At 41.6% G+C, this 23,115-nt stretch overlaps 1 long non-coding RNA gene across 1 annotated transcript in view; it reads right to left on the bottom strand.

The window, feature by feature from the left end:
* Positions 1 to 22,684, bottom strand: part of LOC137619631 (uncharacterized) — a 33,623-nt gene extending 10,939 nt beyond the window's left edge. The window contains exons 1-2 of the long non-coding RNA XR_011039940.1: positions 22,548 to 22,684; positions 17,475 to 17,586 (exon numbers count right to left, since the gene is read on the bottom strand). This is a non-coding gene — a long non-coding RNA (uncharacterized lncRNA). The remainder of the gene's footprint in view (positions 1 to 17,474; positions 17,587 to 22,547) is intronic.
* Positions 22,685 to 23,115: the final 431 nt, after the last annotated feature.

Below are 23,115 nucleotides of genomic sequence, written 5' to 3' on the forward strand. Positions count from 1 at the left end.
CTTAGCGAGAAAGTCTAATCTCAAGGCACAAACTGCCCCATTCAGATTGAAGCCTACCTGTTTTTCAATTGCATGGACTTCACTAACTCTTTTAGCTGTTGCTAAGGCCAAAAGAAAGAGGGTCTTCTTGGTAACCTCCCTAAGGGGAGCCTGTGAGATGGGCTCAAATCTCTTGGTGCACAGAAATTTAAGAACTACATCAAGGTTCCAAGAAGGGGGCTTTAACTGGGTCTGCTTGGTCGTCTCAAAAGACTTCAAGAGGTCATGTAAGTCCTTGTCACGAGACAAGTCCAAGCCTCTATGCCGACAGACGGAAGAGAGCATACTTTTGTACCCTTTGATAGTGGACACAGCTAGCTTAGCGTCCTGTCTGAGGTACAACAAGAAATCCGCAATCTGGCTCACAGAGGTAGTGGATGAGGAAATCTTGTGCTTCCTACACCAAGCCCTAAAAGTCTCCCACTTGGACTGGTAGACCCTCTGCGAAGAGACCCTCCTCGCTCTGGCGATAGCTTTCGCAGCTTGCGCTGAAAAGCCTCTCGATCTGACGAGCTTCTCGATAGTCTGAAGGCAGTCAGATTGAGAGCGAGGGGGTTTTGATGATATCTCTCGAAGTGGGGTTGTCTGAGCAGATTTGGACTTGCAGGGAGGCTTCTTGGAAAGTCCATCAACAAGTCCACCACCTCCGTGAACCATTCCCTCATCGGCCAGAACGGAGCTATCAGGATCATCCGTCCCGAATCGAGGAGGGCGAATTTCCTGACTACCAGATTGATGATCTTGAACGGGGGAAAAGCATAAGTGTCCATCCCCGTCCAATCCATCAAAAAGGCGTCTACTGCTATTGCCTCTCTGTCCGGAACTAGGGAGCAATAGATGGGGATCCTCTTGGATAAATTGGAGGCGAAAAGATCGATGAGGGGTCTCCCCCACAGCCTCCAGAGACTCTGACAGACCTGTTGGTTGAGGGTCCATTCTGTGGGAAGGACCTGCCCTTTCCTGCTGAGCATGTCCGCCCTCACATTCTTCTGTCCCTGAACAAACCTCGTCAGCAGGCTTATCCTGTTCTCCTTCGCCCAAAGAAGGAGCTCTCTTGCTGTCTCGAAGAGAGACAGAGAGTGAGTCCCTCATTGCTTCCTGATGTAAGCAAGAGCTGTGGTGTTGTCTGAGTTGACCTCCACAATCTTCCCAGACACCAAGTCCTTGAAGGCCTTTAGCCCCAGAAAAATGGCCATCAGCTCCTTGTTGTTGATGTGCCATCCCAGCTGAATTCCTTCCCAATAGCCTGAGACCTCCTTGCTTCCTAGTGTTGCCCCCCAGCCTGACTCTGATGCGTCTGAAAACAACACTAGGTCTGGGTTCTTCTTGTGTAAGGAGATCCCTTCCCCTAACAAGGTTGGGTCCAGCCACCACTTCAGAAGAGTCTTGACTTCTATTGGAATGGGGAAGGAAAAGGAGTCTTCCTGCATCTTTCTGTTCCATGTCTTCGAAAGAAAGTGCTGAAGAGGCCTTAGGTGGAGTCTCCCCAGAGAGACAAACAGTTCGAGGGAGGACAGAGTCCCCAGCAAACTCATCCACTCCTTCGCTGTGCATCTCTTCTTGTCCAGGAAAGTTCTGACTTTTACGAGACACTTGGCCTGTCTTTCCTGAGAGGGAGAAGCCCGAAAAAGAACTGAATTCAGAACTATCCCCAAATAGAGAATAGTCTGATTCGGTCTGATCTGAGACTTCTCCCTGTTGATGACCAGGCCTAGATCCTGAGCCATCATAAAAGTCTTCCGTAAATCCTCCAGACATTTCTCCCTCGATCGTGAACGAATCAGCCAATCGTCCAGATAGAAGGATATCCTTATCCCTTCCTGATGCAGCCAACCTGACACATTCGCCATTACCCTGGTGAAGACTTGAGGAGCCGTGCTGAGACCGAAGCAAAGAGCTCTGAATTGGAAGCACTTGCCCTCCATTACAAACCTCAGGTACTTCCTCGAAGTCGGATGGATGGGGACATGGAAATATGCGTCCTGCAAGTCGAGGGACACCATCCAGTCCCCTGGACGTACTGACGCCAGCACCGACTGAGTCGTCTCCATGGAGAACTTTGTCTTCTCCACAAATACGTTGAGCGCGCTGACATCCAGGACGGGTCTCCATCCGCCCGAGTTCTTGGGGACCAGAAACAGGCGATTGTAAAAGCCTGGGGAGACTAGATCCCGAACCGGTTCTATCGCCCCCTTGTCTAGCATTTGGTTGACAAGGTCTACTAGAGCCTTCTGTTTCCCAGGATCTGAGTACCGGGCTACTAAGGCCAGCGGAGCATCTGCGAGAGGAGGTTTTTTCAGAAAGGGGATCTTGTATCCTTCCTTGATGACTGAGAGGGACCAGGTGTCCGCCCCTCTCCTCTTCCAGGACTGCCAAAAACCTGACAGTCTTGCGCCTACCGTCTGGAGGAGACGAACTTCATTTCCTGGAGCGAGGTCTGAAAGAACCCCTGGTAGATCTTGGTCCTGAATCTTGCCTTCTCCCTCTAAAATCTGATCTTGAAGTAGTCCTGCCCCGAAAGGGCTGCTGGAATCTCCTTTCCTCCCGTTTCAAAGAAGAAGGAGGGGCTGCAAAGGGCTTACGAGCAGAACGAGATAAAAGGTCTTGGGTGGCTTTTTGGGCCAGAGAACGCGTAATGTCATTAACCAGAGACTCGGGAAAAAGATGTTGAGAGAGGGGGGCGTAAAGAAGCTCAGACTTTTGAGCATTGGTAACAGACCTAGAAGCAAAAGAGCAAAGCAGAGCTCTCTTCTTTAGGACCCCAGCTGAGAACAGAGCAGCCAACTCATTCGCCCCATCTCTGAGGGCCTTATCCATACAGGACATAATGCTCGTAAGGTCCCTAGATCCATCCATCTGTTCAGTTTTCCTTGCGAGAGTCCCAAGCGACCAGTCTAGGAAACTAAAAACCTCAAAGGCTCTAAAAATACCTTTGACGAGATGATCCAGCTCCGACATTGACCACATGACCTTGGCTGAGTTGAGAGCATGCCTTCTAGCAGAGTCCACTAAACCAGAGAAGTCACCCTTGGAGGAGGAAGGCACTCCCAGACCCAAAGGTTCTCCAGTTGCATACCACATACCCGCTCTTGAAGCAAGACGAGCTGGTGGAAACGAGAAGGAAGTCTTAACTGTTTGTCTCCGCTCCATCATCCAGTCATCAATCTTCGTGAGAGCCTTCTTTGCGGAGATAGACAGCTTCATCTTGATGAAGGCCGACTGTTTCTTGGCCTTCTTTCTGTTAAATTGGGACTGAGGAGATTGAGGGGCAGCAGGTTGGAATTCCTCTCCAAAAAGTTCAAGAAGGGAGCGAGAGAGAACTTTGTAATCTCCCACAGCATCGGCAGGATTATCATCGTCATCAGAAACATCCTCGAGGGCCTGATCCACATCTGCAATATCCTTCGAAAGAGAAGAATCCTTAGAACCCGACAAGGGCAAATCAAAGGCATCATCCTGCAAAAGACGGGTTGCATCCTGGAGTCCCGCGCTAGAAGAATCCTTGGAACGAGAGGCAGTATCGTCCCGAAGAGGCAGGGTGGTATCGCCCTGGGACCGAGAACGAGAGGCAGAGTCGTTCTGTCGTCGAGAGCGAGAGGCGGTATCGTCATGGCGGCGAGAATGAGAGGCGGTATCGTCGTGGCGGCGAGAATGAGAGGCGGTATCGTCGTGGCGTCGTGAACGAGAGGCGGTATCGTCGTGGCGTCGAGAACTAGGGTCGGTATCGTCGTGGCGTCGAGAACTAGGGTCGGTATCGTCGTGGCGTCGTGAACGAGAGGAGGTATCGTCGTGGCGAAGCGAACGAGAGGAGGTATCGTCGTGGCGAAGCGAACGAGAGGAGGTATCGTCGTGGCGAAGCGAACGAGAGGAGGTATCGTCGTGTCGAAGCGAACGGGAGGCGGTATCGTCTTGGTATCGAGAACGAGAAGCAGCTTCGTTCGATAAGGTATCGTCCCGGTATCGAGAACGAGAAAACGTATCGACCTGGTATCGCGAAGAAGTATCGCCTGGCGCAAGCACACATTCCTCATCCTGGCGTAGAGAGGGAGAAGTTCTCTTTAAAGAAGAACTCCGTTCTCTCTTAGAAGCAGACTTCTTAATCGGCAACGAGTCGTCTTTACGTCTGTCAGACTGGGCGTGAGGGCGGCTAAAGGCTTGTACTAAAGTCAAAAGTTGTTCCTGCATGACAGACATAAAGGATTTAGCAACATCAGCTGGGTCTTGCGGATCCGAAGGGGGGGGCTGACGAATAACACTCGTATCTTCGGCAGCAGGCTTCGTCCTTTTCACAGGCACGGAGTCGAAATCATCCTCCGACGGACAAGGTTCATAACTGCTAGAACCGGGAGAGAAAGAACGAGACCGTTCGTCGCGGTTCCATCTCCTCTTAGTAGGTCTTGAAGCTTCATACTTCCATTTACGTCTGGACGAATTCGGAGAAGAAAACAACACATCCGACTCGTCATTCCCGTGACGGTCAAGAGCAGCCTGGGAATAGACAACAGGACTGTCTGAGGCGACGGCTGACCGAGGGTACGTACCTCTCACCCCCTTTCGGTCATCGACGTACCTTCTCCCTTGGTCCTGGGAGCTTGGTAGAGGTCTAGGCCTAGGGGTATGACAGATTCGGTCGGTCGCCACCTCCACTGCACTAACACAAGCACTTTCACTTTCCTTACCTTTAAAGGCCTCCAGCTGTTCTTTAATGGCCTTCAACTCGGCCGCCAGGCTAGCGTACCGAGGGTCATCCGTAGATACGGAACCTGTAGGAGGAGCAGGAGTTACTACCTCAAGGGAAGGATCAACTTCCAAAGAGGAATCAATAATAGGATCAATAGATAAATCTACGCTAAGTTCGTCTTCCTTACCACTAACAGACTTAGACTTAGACCTAGAAGCTCTCCTAACTCTATCGAGCTCTAGCTTACGCACATAGCGCTTCATAATTAACCAATCTTTCTCATCCAAAACCTTACATTCCCCGCACCTATTATCAAGGGCACAAACAAAACCCCTACAATGAGAACAAACAGTGTGAGGATCAACCGCCATTTTGGGTAGTCTCACCTTACATTCCTCATTCGCACAGATACGGTAATGACTTTTCACTCATAATGAAAAACAGCAAAAAAAAAGCTAAGAGAAAACAAAATACAACGATCGCCAAAACCCCAAATCAGAGTACTTCACCAAAAAAGCAGACTGGTACACCGAGCAGGGAAAGCGAAGAAAAACTCTTAATGACGGACCAACGTGTTATCGATCCGGCCGGCAGAGATGAACTGAAGAACAGAAAACGGGAATGATTCCTCCTACCACCCTTTAACGGGTGTTACCACCCAACCACCACAAGGCGGTTGCCTAGTTTTAGAAAAATTCTGCCGAAATAGAGATAATTAGCTATGTATATATAACTGCCAGGTAAGTTCTATTCATAAAAATTGAAATTAAATATAAAATGTGCTATACAAACATTGAAACTGTAGGTAACCTTTAGTTTACTATTAGTTAATAAATTTGTTTAATTAGCTGACCTATCAAATGTCAATCTGGTGACTTCTCCCCCCACCCTTTGTATACAGAAGTTAGGACTGACACTGATGCAACAGTTTTGATATACTCAAACTACTGTGCTTCCTATATTTTTTTTTAATAGCCCCATGTTTTCTTAATTTTACAACAGAACTTTAAAAATAACCTTTGTAATGCTCCAAGCCATCCTATTTTACTGCAACTTGTGCTCACATTAGAACCCCCTCTACTGGCTCTGAAGCATGAAGTTATATAAAATCATTGGGTATAAGGTAATTTTTGTTCTTTCTAACCTGGCAGAGGACAAAAGCTGTCATGCTATATTAGCACGCCCTCATCTGAAGACTATCTTCTGACTGAAAAAGGGATTATAGCCATGCCTCATTCTTTTCTAGTCCAGACTACAAGTCACTACTGTACAGTACAGTATATGTCAAAACATCTGGCTGGGGAAGATCTAACGCACTAGACATTGAGCAAGGGTTATTAGGGGGTTGCATTCCTCCAATTAATTTCATTGCACTAATTTTAGCTTTATTTCTGTTAAAGTATTTAGCAACTAAGTTCTACACCTAAAAGGTAAGATATCTATAGGCATAGCAAATTTTTAAAATTTTGGCCACAAAGTCAGTAACTGGGACCCAGTAGGCCAATTATTGCACATGTGGAACAGCAGGATACCTTGCATTGAAGAAAGAGGGATCAGTTGAAAGTTAAGTTGAACGTCAATCTATCGACTCATTTTACATACTACGGCATATTAAACCACCATTTATTTCATTTTATAAAGTCAGACACCTTCACCTATGCTAACCCACCTACACCAGAAATAATGGCTTTTAATCCCAATACTGTAGATTTCAGTATCTTGACACTGTCATATAGGATTTTCAAATTACATTTAAATAATAAAAAAATCAAATCTCAAATTCACTTTCATGACTAAGAATGGTTTCTGCTTGTAAATTCCATTTTCCACCAATAAGCAAAAAATCCCGATTAACCTAATTACATAAATGAAGATAAAATTTTCAACATTAGGTTACTATAATGAAACTTTACATAAATTCATTTCAAGAATATTTCCTGCCTAAAAATTTAGGGAAAGGACATCTTATTACTAACTAGAACAAGAAATTATAACCCTTGATGTCATTTTTATAATCTAATTCAATGCTTGAAACTTCTTAAATTCCCTTTTTTTGTAGATTTTCTATCTTCAGTCTCTAACCTATACTTAAAATTTTAATTTTTTTTTCTAACAGATGCTAAACTACGCTGAATTGTTTCCAAGATAATCATATAAAGTTAATTACAGTATGCATGCCTATCATGCATGTTACATGTACAGAGGATAATTACCAATAAACAAATTTCCTTAATGGTAGAATGATGAACCTTGCAGTAGTTCAAATTTGATATGAAAACTAAGTTATGTAAATAATGTGTCAAGACCACCAAAGTCAATCCACTGAATAATCCAATGTGAAAAGAACATTTGATAAACTAAATTGACTATTACAAAGCAATTCACTTTACTATGCCTCACACCAAAGGTAAAACAGTGAAAAGTGTCGGTAACAAGATAAATAGCTGTGCCTATTTACTTCGTGTTGCTATAAAATATGGAAATTTTGCATAGGTACAATGGAATCAACAGCAGCATATTTGCTCACGAATGCCATAGAAACTTGCCTCTTGAATTTATTACTGCAAAAATTTAAATACCCTCCTTCTGGTAACCATATCTTATGTCCACTCTAGCTGCTAATTCATTCCGCACAACAGATCTCACCAAGTATTTTGTTCATAACACTAACAGATACACCAACCATACTACTCAGAAACCATCTCAAAACATTCAATTTCAGTCCCTGTCACTTTCATTCCCCATAACTCCAATCCATACGTCACAAATGGTACAATCATTCGCATACAGAACTCTCTACAATAATTCCCAACCCTATTTTTTACCACTCCCTTCAGTGCCCCCAGCACTTTACATCCTTCATTAACTCATCTGCTAGAACTCCATTTGCAGCAACAGAACCAAAGTACTTACGCTGATCTGCATGTAACTCCATTCAACATGGTATTAGATCAAGCACCACCCTCACTTGTGCACCTCATGACCTTACTCTTATCCACATTTACTCAACTCACTTCTCTCAAATACCCTTCTGAACTGTCACTAATTGACCCAATTTCTCCTCAGTTAACAACCAATACATTTTCATCCACAAACAACTGATTCACCTTCCACTCATGATCACACAGTTTCAATCCTCAACCAAGCACTTTCATTCATCTCTTACAGTTCCGTCAACAAAATTTAAAACATAGCTACATCAATCATACCTGTCTCAGCCCCACTAACTGGATACTAATTTATCCATATCCCAACACATGCTTTACTGCCAATACAAACTTCGGTTTGAAACCCTCCACTAATTCCATATAACCTCATAACATTTCACATTGTATCCCTATCAACTATCATAAGTTCCAGGTTCATGATTACAATAAACACTTCCTTATCTTTGCTAAGTACTTCTTGCATATCTGTCTACCTATACAAATCTGATCTATATATCCCCTACCTCTTCTAGAACCACCCTGCCCCTCTAAAATTACCTCATTTTTACCTACTGTAACACTTTTACAACCACACAACCTATACTCAAAGGGCCTAGAATTATATCATGCATACACATCTCTTATTTATGTGTAGTGGAACAATATATGAACACCCAGTCCACTGGCACCGTTGACAGCACAAAACGCATTCGACATTTTCACCATTTCAAGGTCACATGCTCTTTAACACCTCACCCTTACACCATCTATACCAGGAGTCTTTCCTGATCTCGTTTCATCTAGTGCTCTTTATTTCCTTTCTTGTAATTTCATTCTCATCTCCCATCACTGAGTGCTTCAATACCTGCAACAGCCATTATATCTGCCTCCTTTATCCTCAACATTCAGCAACCTTTCAAAATATTTAGGCCACTTTTTACTTTATCTTTTAATAACCTTTCATATTCAATATCGATCGTCAATCCACCTTTTCTAGTATTCTTCTAGTTTTCATAAACTACTTATTCACCTCATACGAACAACCCAATCAATGACCCCACCTCCAGTCAACTGCCCTCCTTGCCTCAGCCACCATCCATTTCACTTCCACATTTTTCTCTATCTTTCATAATTCTCTATAATGTTACTCTGCAGCCATACTTCAAATGCCTCTTCTTTCTCTTCCACCATCTTCACTCCATTTCACTACTCACTACTGTACCCTTCCTTATGCTACCTCCAATGCTCTTACCACCTACATCACTTGCATGCCCAACAAAATTTTCTAACTAACTTCCATTCCTCTTCTAGATGACTAGTTTCTCTCATTCTGTCATATGCCACTTTCAATCTTTCTTGATAGTCATGTTTCACCTGTTTTATTAATGCCTCCACCTTCATGGCCTCCCTTTTCCATTCTCCCATTCTTTTGCTACTAGATTTGCTTCATCTAAAAAATGCACTAAATGCACTTCTTTCAATCTACAAACATTCCTTCTAGTTATCAAAACAATCCATTAACAGTCTTCCTACCACTCTTAACCATGTATACATTTTTATATCTAGCAGTGTCTCCACTCATTTCTACCTGGTACACCATACTTCAGTATGAAATTTACCTTTCCAACACCCACTCTGGCATTTAAGTTGCCTAACAACTACACAATGCCTTCTACACTTCTAGTTAACTCATTCAAGAAACCATTCCACTAAATCACTTCTCTCACAACCCAGCCCATACGCACTAACAAAAATCCCAACATTCTCTACCCAACCTATCTAATTATATATATAATAAACCTAACCATCTATCTTAAAATGCAATTATGTTACTTTAAGTCAACTTGTCCTTGGGTTTGGACAATTGTGATTAATATTCTATGAACTTATCAAATATTTAAGAAAAAAAAAAAATTTATAGTACCAATTAAATGGATATTTAAGGGATTTTGATGAAAGAAAAATCTTTCTTAGCGAGAAACCTGTGCCGCCCAGTGAAATGCTCCTTTAGCACCATTTCTAAGGTATATAACTGCTATATATTACCAGAGAAAAAATTGCATAGGAATGCCAGGTTGAACCCAGCTCGCTCACCTATATAAGGTGTCGATATAATACTGGGGCGTGATGATTCACAACCAGAGGTCTCGCACCATTTAGATTCTCTTCAAAACCCCCGCCACAGCGAGGTGCCGATCAACACTACTACCACTAACCTAACCCACGCCAGTGATGTCACTCCTCATAGCACCCAAGGTTTGGGGCCCATGTTGGGAGGGAAGTCAAGGGAGGGTTCACTGGCCGGCACAGGTCTCTCGCCCAGAAATAGATTTTTCCTTCGTCAAAATCCCTTTTCTGGGCTCAGTGAAATTGTACCAGAGAAAAGGTTCCAAAACTTAGAACAATACCTGAGGAAGTAAAATAAAATTCAAAATAACAGGTAAGAGGATAGCAAGACATAGTTCCCTGCTGCCACTGTAGCGAATACAAGGCTTCCAGAGGTTTTAAACAGTGGCGTTTAAATACTGTTGGAGACTTCCAGCCTGTATATTTAGTAAGTCCAGCGAAGTTCATAGTAATTAACTGAGGTAGCTACAGCTCGTATATCATGGACGTGAGGGAGTGATGTGGGAATGATTCTAGGTAGCCCGTTAATGAAATACAGAATCTGCTATCTGATTCCTTTCAGGAAGAAGGTTCTTCCATCTTCTCTAATGGATAAGGGCACCGAGGACTGAATGGAAGATATGTTTAAGTAGGCTTTCAGAGTGTTTACTGGACAAAGATGGGTCTTGCGGAAGTGGTACAATCTTCCAGGGGAACCGTCTGTCCTGGGGGTCCTCATTTTCGTTAAAAAATTTTTGTCAGGGGAAAGGAGTACTTCCCCTGACAAGAGAAATTCAATATGACCTGGATCTCTAGACAAGGCTGAAAGTTATGATATTCTGGTGCCAGAAGTCAGGTTCATTAAGAACAAGGATTTACTTAACAATGGAATATAATGACAAGTCTCGTTAAGTGTGTCTGAAGCCAACTTAAGTCATTCAGAAACCAGGAAACTGAGCTAGGGTGAGTTGATAGTTTCAATCTGGCGCAGGTTCTCAGGATGGAAGAGAAGTATGAATCTGTAAGGTCATTATTAAAACCATTTTGGAAAATCATCTTCAAGGCTGACTTAATTGTGGTAATAGTACAAGCCACTAAGCCTGATTCAAATAAAATTCTGAAGGTTACTGTCAGATTCAGTCATCTTCTCAACCTTTGAGTCCCTTAAAAACTTGCAAGTTTCATAACAGCCGAATCATACTACCGAAGAGTGGATTTCCTCTTATCTGATTCTAAAAATATCGTATTTGAGGATCAATATCTGCACCTCTTGAGCTGCAAATTTCATAAAGTCCATAAAGTTAGGGCATTCTGAATTTTGAGGAAGCTAACACTGCGAGTTGTACTACTTGTGTTAGTATTGGATTGGGGATCTGTCGAGGTGGAGACCCAGTTCCACCAAAAGGGGAAACACATTGCTCTTGGGCCAGATGGGGGCTACTAAAGCAACTTAACCTTTGAAAGTCCTGAGCTTGTCTAACTTTCACAACAGATTTATTGGTGGGAATAGGTAAATTCTCTCCCAAGTGTTCCAGACTAATGACATTGCGTCTGTGGCGTAGGCCCGAGGATCCGGGTTGGGGGCTACGTAGCACTCTAGTTTGTAGTTGGACTCTGTTGCAAACAGATCTATCTGGAGATCCGGAACCTGAGAAAGAATCCATCTGAAGGACTTTGGGTTTAGTGTTCACTCCGACTCCAGCGGAGTTGTCCTCGAAAGTGCGTCCGCCACTAGCTATCTAGAACAAACCTGATATGTTGGTTTTTTGACTGAAGTCGGTTGCTTTAAGGTCAAAAATACCGCCATGGCCTCTAAGACATTGATATGAAGTTGGCGGAATATAGTCTACCATAGTCCCCGGACTTTCTTGTACGGAGAGTATCCCCCCCAAGCCTGTTAAGGAGGCGTCTGTGTGAATGACCAGCTTGGGGGTGGATATTGTAAGGAAACAGATTTGCCAGATTTTGACCTTTGTCCATGGTTGAAGTATTTTCCTCAAATTGGTTGGAGTCGAGCCCTTTGTCTCGATATTACATGTTTGCCCTGGAGCGCCATACTTGGCTTATATCTTTCAGTCTGGCCTTCAGTAGTATATCTGTTACAGAGGCAAACTGGAGGGCACCCAGGATTCTCTTTATTCTCCTGGAAGACAATTTTTCTGAGAAAATGTATTGTGTTTCGCTATATCTTTCCTCTTGGCTGTCAGGGGAGACAGAGTGGGGGAGCATAGAACCCATCGAATCCTAGCCATTGAAACTTGTCTTCGGGACCAGACGAGATTTCTCGAAGTTGATTTGGAACCAAAACTGTTGTAAGAGATTATCACTCTGTAGTTGCTGTGAGGCAGTTCTTGCCTAGTTGAAGCCTAGAAACGGACGAAAATGCCTTGCTATCAGAACATGATAGCAAACGTCTGCAAGATCCATAGAGGCGGTGACGGCCCCACAGGGAAGCAAGGTCCGCACCTGAGAGACGGTCAGCATGTAAAACTTGTCGCATTGAATGTAAGAATTCAGAAGTGACAGGTCCAGGATTACTCTTCGCTATTCTGAGTGTCTTTGGCACGCTAAACAAGCGACCCTGAATTACAAGCGATTTACTTCCTTTATTGCCTTCTTTTGCAATACATAGATCGTTTTCATATAAGACTAGCTCTACCGTTGGATGTTGATGAAAACTGGTTGGTGGAGGGGGCCCTTCTATCCAACTCCACCCCAGACCTTTGGAAATTATGCTTAAAGCCCAAATGTTGAACGTTCAACGGTTCCGAAAGATGTAAGTCTTCCCCCTACCCGAGAACTCCCAATGATTTGCTGCGGATTTACCTCCTCGGCCTCCGCGGAATTCTCTGCCTCGAGAGTAGCTGTTGCAAAAGGTTCCTCTCGAGCTAGTGCCTCTGGCGCTCTGGTAACCCTGGAAAGCACCCTGAGTTCAAAGGTGGGGTTAAAGGCTGGGGAAGTAGCATAGGAGGTAGTTGCTACTTGGGACTGAGGAACCAGCACTTATTGCTGTTGGGGTTGACCCTTCGAAGTGAAAGATTGACTCCCTTGTGCCACCGGGATGGTCTGAACCACCTGTTGGGACTGCCGGTTTGGAAGGAATGGAAAGGTCTCAGACTCTTTCTACCTCGAGATTGGTTGCTGGCCGGTTTGAAGTTGCGCTTGGGGGCTAAGCCCCACCGAACCTTGAGGCTCTGATTGACCCTAGCAGCTTTGCTGAGGACGTTGTTGACTAAACCTTCATGGAATAAGTCAGGGCCCCAGACTGGGGCTTTAATAAGCTTGTTAGGCTCATGTCTGATAGTGGTCTCAGACAAGACATGCCTACAGCAACGACGTCTGGCCGCAAAGAAGTGGTAGGAATCAGACAAAGGTTTGAAGTAATGACTTCGTCAAGACCTTAAAAAGTGGTTCCTCTTCATACATTAAAGAGGTCATTTCTGCCATTGTAGCCAAGTTGATAGATCTACTCAGGTACATACAGGCTTTGAACTAGAGGCATATCAGGGATTCCGGAAGCCTGGGTAGCCGCTCCCTGAACTGAATGGAAGCACAGTCAGCGCTTAATTTACCCGATGTGAAGGCCGCAGGGGCGTTAGTCCAGCAATCGTGATCCCCCGGGAACAGGAGGGAAGTCGGATCCGTTTTCTTCAGTTGCGGTAACTGCTTGTCCTCGTTTATTGCCTGCTAAGCAAGGTCCACTATCTTAGAGACACGGATTAGGGGTTTACTCATCCACTACAAACATCGTGTACGAGCTCTTGTGTGGTGTTAACGTAGTGTTAACACATTCCCACTCGTTTAAGGGCCGGACCCAGGTGTGCTGAGCATGCCCCTTCGGGTAAATTTAGTTTTCTTTTGGGACCTTGTCAAACCTTACGAGTGTCTCCTCGGTAAGGCGTGCAAAACCAGGGAAAGGGAACTGTAGACCCGGCAGGTAGAATTCAAAATCTTCTACAGGCCGGGTGCCAAACCCTTCGATGGTTAACATACCACCTTCAAGGGAGAGTGCAAGGCCACCTTCCACGGATTGCTTTCGACGAATTCCGGGAGCCTAGAGGCATCCGGGATGATATATTGTTGCTGTTGAGGTAGCCCATAACGAATGAGACCCTGTACGAGGCTATCTGGTTTAGCGCACTCAGTGAGGGTGCTAACAAGGGAACCCATTGCAATAAATATCTACACATACATATACATATATATATGTATATATATACACAGACATATATATGGATAAATATCAACACAACATCGTGTTCAAAATAGAAATGAATTTCTGCCTCATACTTGGGATCGAACGCTGGCCCCTTCTAATGAAAGGTCAGGTCGAAACCAACCATGCCACGAGAGGCCATTGCATCAAATCTTGAAAGGGCTGCCTGATCTAAGGGAGCCTCCGGGGTCGTAGGTTTCAGGCCGGGCTTCGCTCTCGACCCAAGAGAGGAAGCAGCAGCTGCGGCCGAGTCTTTGGGGACTCTGGAAGACGAAGTCTTAACTGGTTTGGTGATTTGGAAGACCTGTGAGTCTTTGATAGGGGCTGGCGGGTAGCTTTAACTTTAGGGACAACAGGACGTGGCCTGACATCAGCCATGTGCTTCCCTGAAAACCCCTAAAAGGAAAAGACACAGGGTCTCTGCCCTGACACTCCGGGCGAACCCGCCGACCCAGATCTAGAGAGTCGCCAAGGTAGAAGTCTTGGAAGACTGCGAGCTCTGAAAGAGTATCATTACTAATAAACAAGGTAACTTCGTTGGGAATGTAAAATAAATAGAACGAGAATTAAAGTTTAATTCGATCAATTACAAATGAAATAAAATTAAAATCCCAAAAGATTATATCTGAAGTTAAAATTATAGATAGTAACAACAGGAGCACCTACAGAGTATCCCATAGTAGGGTAGTAACCCAAAAAGATCCGGGTGCTCTGAATTCTTAAAATAGACCGGCATGAAAACGGGACAAAAAGGCTATGAACAAAATTTCGGACCGGTATAGTAACCAGGGAAAAAACTTTTCATAAATTAACTGACATTGTTAAAATAATTCCGTAATAAGTTAAAATTATCAATGAAATAATATTGTCATAGCGAGAAATATACTATCCCGTCGCTACTTGGGAAGTATAGAATAAAATAAAGATACACGAGTATCCCATAATAGGTTAGTAACCTAAAAAGATCCGGGTGTTCCGAATTCTTAAAATAGACCGATATGAAACCGGGACAAAAGGCTATGAAAAAAACTCTAGGACCAGTATAGTAACCGGGCAAAAACTTATCATAAATAAACTGAGTTAAAACAATTCCGTAATAAGTTAAAATTATCAATGAAATAATATTGTCATAGCAAGAAATATACTATCCCGTCGCTACTGGGGAAGTATAGAATAAAAATACAGATACACTAGTATCCCATAATAGATTAGTAACCTAAAAGGATCCGGGTGCTCCGGACTCTTAAAATAGACCGATATGAAACCGGGATAAAAGGCTATGAACAAAGTTTCGGACCGGTATAGTAACCGGGGGAAAACTTATCAAAATTAACTGACATTGTTGAAACAATTCTGTAATAAGTTAAGATTATCAATGAAATAATATTGTCATAGCGAGGAATATACTATCCCGTCACTACCGGGGAGGTATATAATAAAAAAGGGATTATAATAACATGCTACCTTATAATAACATGGGCTATAAAACACTTAAAGTTAACAGCCTATTAGGTAACAGAATAAGTAAATCCGTAACTGATCATACAAGGGGGAACAGTCGAGTAAAAGAAATATATATATATAAATATAAGATTAATCGTAATATGGTTAGGGATATACGTTGGCTCCGGAGAGACAACAGAGAGCTCGTGTTAACCTACCGGGGTTGGCGGGACATGGGGGAAGGGTTATCGGGGGTCAGAGACTCACCGACAGGCTCAAGGACCTAACCAAAAACTCTACTAGATAACTAAGTCCGGAAGCTACGAACAGGGATCCCGTAGATAAAATTATTAACATCGAGTGGGGTCCATGAAGTGCGGAACGCCACACGGGGAGGGTGAAGGGAGGGAGCCCATAATGGGTTCGTGGGGTGCGGAACCGGGAGGTAGCATCCAGGAATAATTGTGTATATATAAGACATGGAACCCAAACCATGGCAGAAATCCCTCTCGCCGACCAATGGCCAATCAGAGCGGCGGGGAGAAAACGGCTACGAAGGGTACTATAACATATAGCCTCTTAAACGCTTGTGAAGGAGCCAGGCGATATCCCCGGGGAGGGGGGGGGGATAGTGAAAGGGTACGAGAGGACTCGACCCGCAAAACAAAGCAGCTGACTCCAAGGCTCGAAGAGCGAGAGGCATCCCTGAAGTGAGATGTAGGAGGGGGGGAGGCTATCACGTGGACAGACACACCAGGCGTACCAACCTGGTCGAAGAACCACGACATATGGATGATCAATACGGATAGACATAAAATAATACAATATAATGATATATAATATAATTGATATGGTATAAAATATGAGTAGGAAAGCATGCGAATAATATAGAAAGAGGGATGCAAGGGGAGAGGCAGGGAAGAGCCGAACCTTCCAGCGCGGGGAGTACCGAGCTGGGCAGGGGGGGGGGGAGGGGGGCAACAAAGTCTGTGAGGTGCCGACATAAAAATATGAAAACTGCCTCGCGAGAGTCCCACTCAAACTAAAGCAACTACTAGTTGTAAATATAATGTAACGTATCCGCTTATAACGAAATAACGTGGGGTAACAAAAAACTAGCAGTGCCCGAAGGTGAGCAGGCATGCCAACCTAACACGAACTGTGATACCGTAGTACCATAACTGTATCGTAAATAACAGGATAATGAAATACTGTACAGTACCATAACAAAATAAAATAACACGGGGTGTGAACCGTGAATTACCCAGAGGTTCAAAACTAAAAACAATCAGTATGGAAGACTAATTGTAAAGCGTTAAGAATAGAGAGAGAGAGAGAGAGAGAGAGAGAGAGAGAGAGAGAGAGAGAGAGAGAGAGGAGGTAGCCAGCCGCCATGGCGGTCCCGAAGTGGGGCCGTGAACCGTGAATTAAAAACTGATAAAATAACAACGAAGGGCAAGGCTACCTCCAAAGACTCAAAACTCATAGATCTGGTACTTAATTTCGACGGAGTGACAGTAGAGTCCGACATCATGATATAAATCCTGGGTAAATCCGGGAAAAAACACACCGAAAAGTGAACTGCACAAAGCAAGTGCTATGAAAGGAGTGACGTCACTGGCGTGGGTTAGGTTAGTGGTAGTAGTGTTGATCGGCACCTCGCTGTGGCGGGGGTTTTGAAGAGATATCTAAATGGTGCGAGACCTCTGGTTGTGAATCATCACGCCCCAGTATTATATCGACACCTTATATAGGTGAGCGAGCTGGGTTCAACCTGGCATTCCTATGCAATTTTTTCTCTGGTAATATATAGCAGTTATATACCTTAGAAATGGTGCTAAAGGAGCATTTCACTGGGCGGCACAGGTCTGAGCCCAGAAAACAAATTTTGCTCTTGTAAGATTTACTATCATTAACACTATCGTAATACAATCTTTCAAAAAAGAATGCTTTGCATAAAATTCTAACATATAAAGCATTATTAATTAATCTTAAAGCTATGGTAAAGCCACCTTTTAAAACTTTAGATCCTTTTCATTACAAATTATCATTATCAATTTACCTTAAGAATTTCCATTTTGTACCAAGTGTATTTCTTGAGACTTTCCTCTTTAGATGACAGCAGTACTGTATATAGTTCACTTCACTGTACTGTGTGCAAATTCAAGCCATACCTGCAAAAGAAGTTCAAAATTAAATATAAAATGTGCTATACTGTACATACTTTGAATACTGTAGGTAACCCTTAATTCACTTAGTTAATAAATTTATTTAATTAGTTAACCTATCAAATGTCAATCTACTGGCAAATTCTTCCCCACCCCTTTGTATAGTAAGGACATACACTGATGCAATAGTTTCAATATACTTCAACTACTGTACTTCTAACTTTTCAATAGCCCCAGGTCTTCTTGATTTTACATTAGAACTTTAAAAACAATCTTTGTAATGCTCCAAGCCATCCCAATTTACTGCAACCAGTGCACAAATTACAACTCTCTACTAGCTCTAAAGCATGGAGTTATATAAAGTCATTGCATCTATTATAATCAACCTGGCCTTAGAGGACAAAAGCTGTCATACTCAATTGGCACGCCCTCATCTGAAGACTATCTTCTATGCGTGGAAAACAGATTATAGCCATCCTTCAAATTCTTTTCTAGTCCAGACTACAATCCATTACTGTATATGTCAATGAAAAAATTTGGCTTTGGACGATCTAATGCACTAGACCTTGTTGAGCAAGAGTTATTAGGGCGTTCATTCCACTCCAAATAATAGCACTGCACTAAATTTGGATTTATTCCTTGTCAGGTAGGACCTGGAGTCTGCTTAGGTTAGTATGTATTATACACTGTAAAATACACAATAGAATAGAGGTTTCTGGGAACAATACCCATCCCCAGCAGGACTTAGATACTCTGTACCTGTACTAATAGCTTAGGAGCATCATTGAATTTGGATAGGTTTTGTTCCTCCATGTTAATGTTACATTTTGATTACAATGAGAAGGGCATTCCTTGAAAGCTGGATGGGACAGTCCTAAAGGTTAAGTAAAATGTGACTATGTAATTGCCCTTACTTTGCTACATTCAAAAAATTAGTTTATTCTTAACTGTGATTACTATAAATTACATATCGCTAATACAGTACTTAATACCTCCAAACTGCTTGTCAGGTTTTATTTTTTCCAACATGTTTTCTGAGTAACTCCTGAATTATGAAAAGTGGTAGAGAGGATGAAACTAGTATTCAGTTTCCTTAAAAATTGCTAAAACATGCATTTGAAAAAGATCAGTTAGTAATTTTACAATTAACACTAAGACCATAGAAAAAATATTTTTTATAGCAAATTTAGTAGATTCAGATACAGTACCTTATTATTATTATCATTATTATTACTAGCTAAGCTACAATCCAAATTGGAAAAGCAAAATGTTATATGCCCAAGGACTCCAACAAGCAAAATAGCCAAATGAGGAAAGGAAATAAAACTATAGTAGTAGTAATGAACAATTAAAAAATTCAAAAACTAATATTCAAACAGATTTCATATAAACTAAAAATAATTAAGTCAGCCTGTTCAACATTAAAACATTTGCTAGAAGTTTGAACTTTTGAAGTTCTACTGATTCAGCTACCAGATTGGGAAGATCATTCCTAAAATTGGTCAAAGCTGGAATGAGACTTAGAACACTGTAGTATTGAGCCTCATGATGGATAAGGCCTGCTAATAGAATTAACTGCATGCCTAGCAATACAAACAGGATGGAAATGTCCAAGATTATTGGAATGTAACAGATGGTTAGAATTATAAAAAATTTTATGCAACATGCATAATGAACTAATGAACGACTGTCTCAGGATCAGGAATAAGAAATTTGATAGACTGCAAGTTCCTGTCCAAAAAGTTAAGATTAGAATCAGCAGCTGAAGACCACACAGTAAAACAATACTCTAAAAAAGGTAGAATGAAAATTAAACTTCAGAATAGTCAGATCACCAAAAATCTTAAGGCTTTCCCAAGACAATTTTTTTTTGTACAATTGAAGCGACCTAATTTCTCAAAAGTTAATTTACTGTTGAGAATCAGATATTTCAAAAGAATCCTACAAAGTTAAAGAAACATTACCTATGCTGAGATCTGGATGTTGAGAAGCCACTGTCCTTGACCTACTTGCAATCAGTTTGAGTTTTGTAAGTAGGTCAAGGACAGTTAGGTTAACTTTGGTATTATTTTACTTATGGACATTAATTGCTTTCAACATAAAATATAGATTTTACTGTTGTATGATTATGTGATTAGAATGACAGGTTTATTTCCATCACAAATGAATACTTAACCTTCTAACACCAATCCCCCCATAGATAATCTGGGGGAACCTCCTTGGGAAGTGGGGTTTTGGGTGGGGGAGACAAAGTAGGTAAAAATGAAGGGAAAAAAACTAAATATAACACTCAAACATAAAAATGGACCGGTATACAGGTATACACTAAATTCGAAATGCATAAAAACGCTGGAAATGGGAAAACCCGAGCCAAGAATTTTACATGAAAAAATGGCACACAAATGCACTATATGACCAGTTATTGCACGTCACATTGTAGATGTGCACTAACCTAACCTTAATTTTCTGACCTAACCTGTCAATATATCTGCACCTAAATGGCTGAAATACAACAAAACGCTTCCTTAACATAGTGAACTAAGTTAAAATACACTACATTATTAATGTCCATAAATAAAATGCCTTAACTTTTTATAGCTAATTTATACATTTAGATACCGGACGCTTTAGGGAAGAAAGAATGGGGGACCCACAGTAGCAGGTAGGACCTTTGAGCAGGGAGGAAATCAAAACACTTACTGTTGTGCAACCTAACAAAGACCCTATAACAGCCAACCAGACCAAATCATCCTTCCTTGCAGGCATTACTTTATCCCGGTAGTGTATCCATTGCCTGCGTATCGATTTGCGATGACCACATCACATGTTTCTTCAGATTTACTGAACACTCCATCACGTAATTCATTGACAATTAGTCCACTGAAAACCTTCAACATGATTGAAGTAGGAAACATGAATAACGAACAAAAACAAATGAATAACAGTAGTGACTAATGAACTAGATGTCAACAGCACAGATAGCTATAAACAACCAAAGATAATATTTGTTTACTAATCTGAAGTATGACCAAGTGCTTTAGCACATTGTTATTGATGCCCAACGTATCGTACGGAAAACAAAATTTGAATAAACAAAAATTGAAGAATTGTCTCACGAAATACAATAATGATTTAAGTGGTTGCTATTGCCAATATAATGAAATTCTGGGTGCATGGGCGGACAAAATCAAATTTTTACCCTATAAGGAAACCTAAGTTATAATCTTTCGTCTGGTAATGGGACAGAACTTTTACAGCGTAAAAATGACGAAATCAGGAAATGGGAGTGTGACCAAATATGGTTATTTTCGAGGCCGCCGATACCCTAAGTGGAGGGCAGGGAAGGGAAAAAGATGGAAGGGCGTGGTGGTCAAACTAAATAAAAGCAACCCGAACCGTCGAGTTAGTTTAGACAGCTTTCCTGATTTTACAGTTTTATCGCTTTCAAAAACTCCGATTTTACACTGTAGTCCCCCATTCTTTATCGGGGTCTAAATAAATTCCGACAAATAAGGTATTAAAAATCCCGACAAATTAAGGAAAATTTAGCGAAAAAAAATATGATTTATACCCCACCCACCCACCAAAAAAAAAATAAAAAAAAAGACGCCACATTTTCCCACATAAATGTTGGGCAAACCACCTGTTCATGAGTTCTTGTACCCCACCCCTATAAAAAAAATATGGGGCATTCCAGAAGGAAAACTATTTTGGGTGCAGAAACTCCAGCAAAAAAAATAAAAACTTTCAGAAGAGCAATAATAGTAAACGGAACGAGGATAGTTTTCAACATTAACGAAATTTGAAATTAAACTAAATTTCGAAATATATTTCATTCCCATTTGAAAAAGTCTTGTGACGGTAATCATGCTGGGGCAGACGAACTTGTTCATAAATATTTGGAAGCTCTTAATTGGTTAAAATGTGTAAGGATTAAGTCATACTAAAAAACACCTGGCAAAAGTTGATGTAAATGCATGCGCAGTAACAAATGCTTACAATTTAATCGATCAATACTCTAGTTAATGTAAGCCAGAGTCCACATTTATCAAAGAAAACTGCCAAACTCGCCAGCACTTCCATTTCTTATATCGAATTAGTTTCGCTACAAATTAAAGTATCCATAGCTAAAATATATTTAAATCAGAAATACAGTCCTAGTCGTAGCTATTAACTTAGCCAATCCTTTCAATAGCCATTTCACTCATTCCGTACGTAAAAGCAGAGGTTAACACAAAGAATTGAAACTAGACAAATTATCTTTCCGACGCTTTTCTTCCCGAATCACTTAAAAAGCAAATTTGCCGTAATTTTTTTTTCACTTTAAATAACTTTAGCTTCTAATAATTACAAGCGAAATTAATTCGCTTCAAGAAATGGAAGAGTGCATCCGTATATCAAAATGTGTTTTTATATTGAAAGACTCTTGCTTGGAGGTGCCCCCCATTTTTTTAAACCCTCCCCCTCCAAAAAAAAATCCTATTGTGACTACAATAACTTTCAAACAATTTGAGCCCTGTAAAGTCTCGTTTATTACACTACCACAACTGAAACCACCAAACTAATAATTAACGCCTGTAGACAATGAGATATGAAAGATCCTGTGCTTCAGGAAAGGACACAGAATGATAGAACGGGGTCACATGGGTTGTAGCAAAGGGGATAGTAACCCCAAAGGTAGGGAAAGAAATTTATCTACCCTAGTGTCTCCATTTTTAACAGTTTGATATTTAAGTTTACCTATAAATCTTTGCACCTAACATTTTTCCTTACATGTGATTATTACAATTGAGAAGTTGTATTTACCCTATTTCAAGAAACTTCAAAACTTTTCACAGGAGCTGAAAGTGAACACTACACAGGTGCTTTTATAATAGCCATCTTGAGTAAACTCGGTTTTAAACTGATAAAAATTAAGTTGAACTGCACCTAACTGTTGGAAATAAAAGTTTAAATAAATGACATACCTTAGCTATGGCATTGAGCAACAAACCAAGTTTAGCTGCACCGTATCTGGACCGTGAGCAGCATGCCACCAAAACCACAAGCCAAACTGAGGATAAAATTACTGAGGTTAAATTTCGGATCTGTCCCCTAGTTAACAGCCAATCAGAAGCGCCAGAGTCTTCCAGTTTTAACAAAGTAGAAAATGGCAGCTCCTAATTGGCTGGCAAAAAACGAGACAAAAACAACGATACCGTAATTAGTAAAATTACCATGCCAGCTGTTTTAACCAAAGGACAAGTAACAAGGTGGTAATGGATTATACAGTTATATTGTTATTTGAATAAATTCAGTCATATAGAAAGGGAGATAATCTATAGATTATCATATAAGAAAGAATAGAATTAAATGAGAGAGAGAGAGAGAGAGAGAGAGAGAGAGAGAGAGAGAGAGAGAGATACTTTTCAGGTATCCTATTTTATTAAATTCACAGTAAAAAAGTCATAAATAAGTGAATGTAAAAAAACGGCACAGAATTGAAATAAAATTCAATTAGTATTGAGGCAGTTTAACAATACGGTGATTACCTTC

Source organism: Palaemon carinicauda, chromosome 26 (genome assembly GCF_036898095.1).
Source record: "Palaemon carinicauda isolate YSFRI2023 chromosome 26, ASM3689809v2, whole genome shotgun sequence".
NCBI lineage: Eukaryota > Metazoa > Arthropoda > Malacostraca > Decapoda > Palaemonidae > Palaemon > Palaemon carinicauda.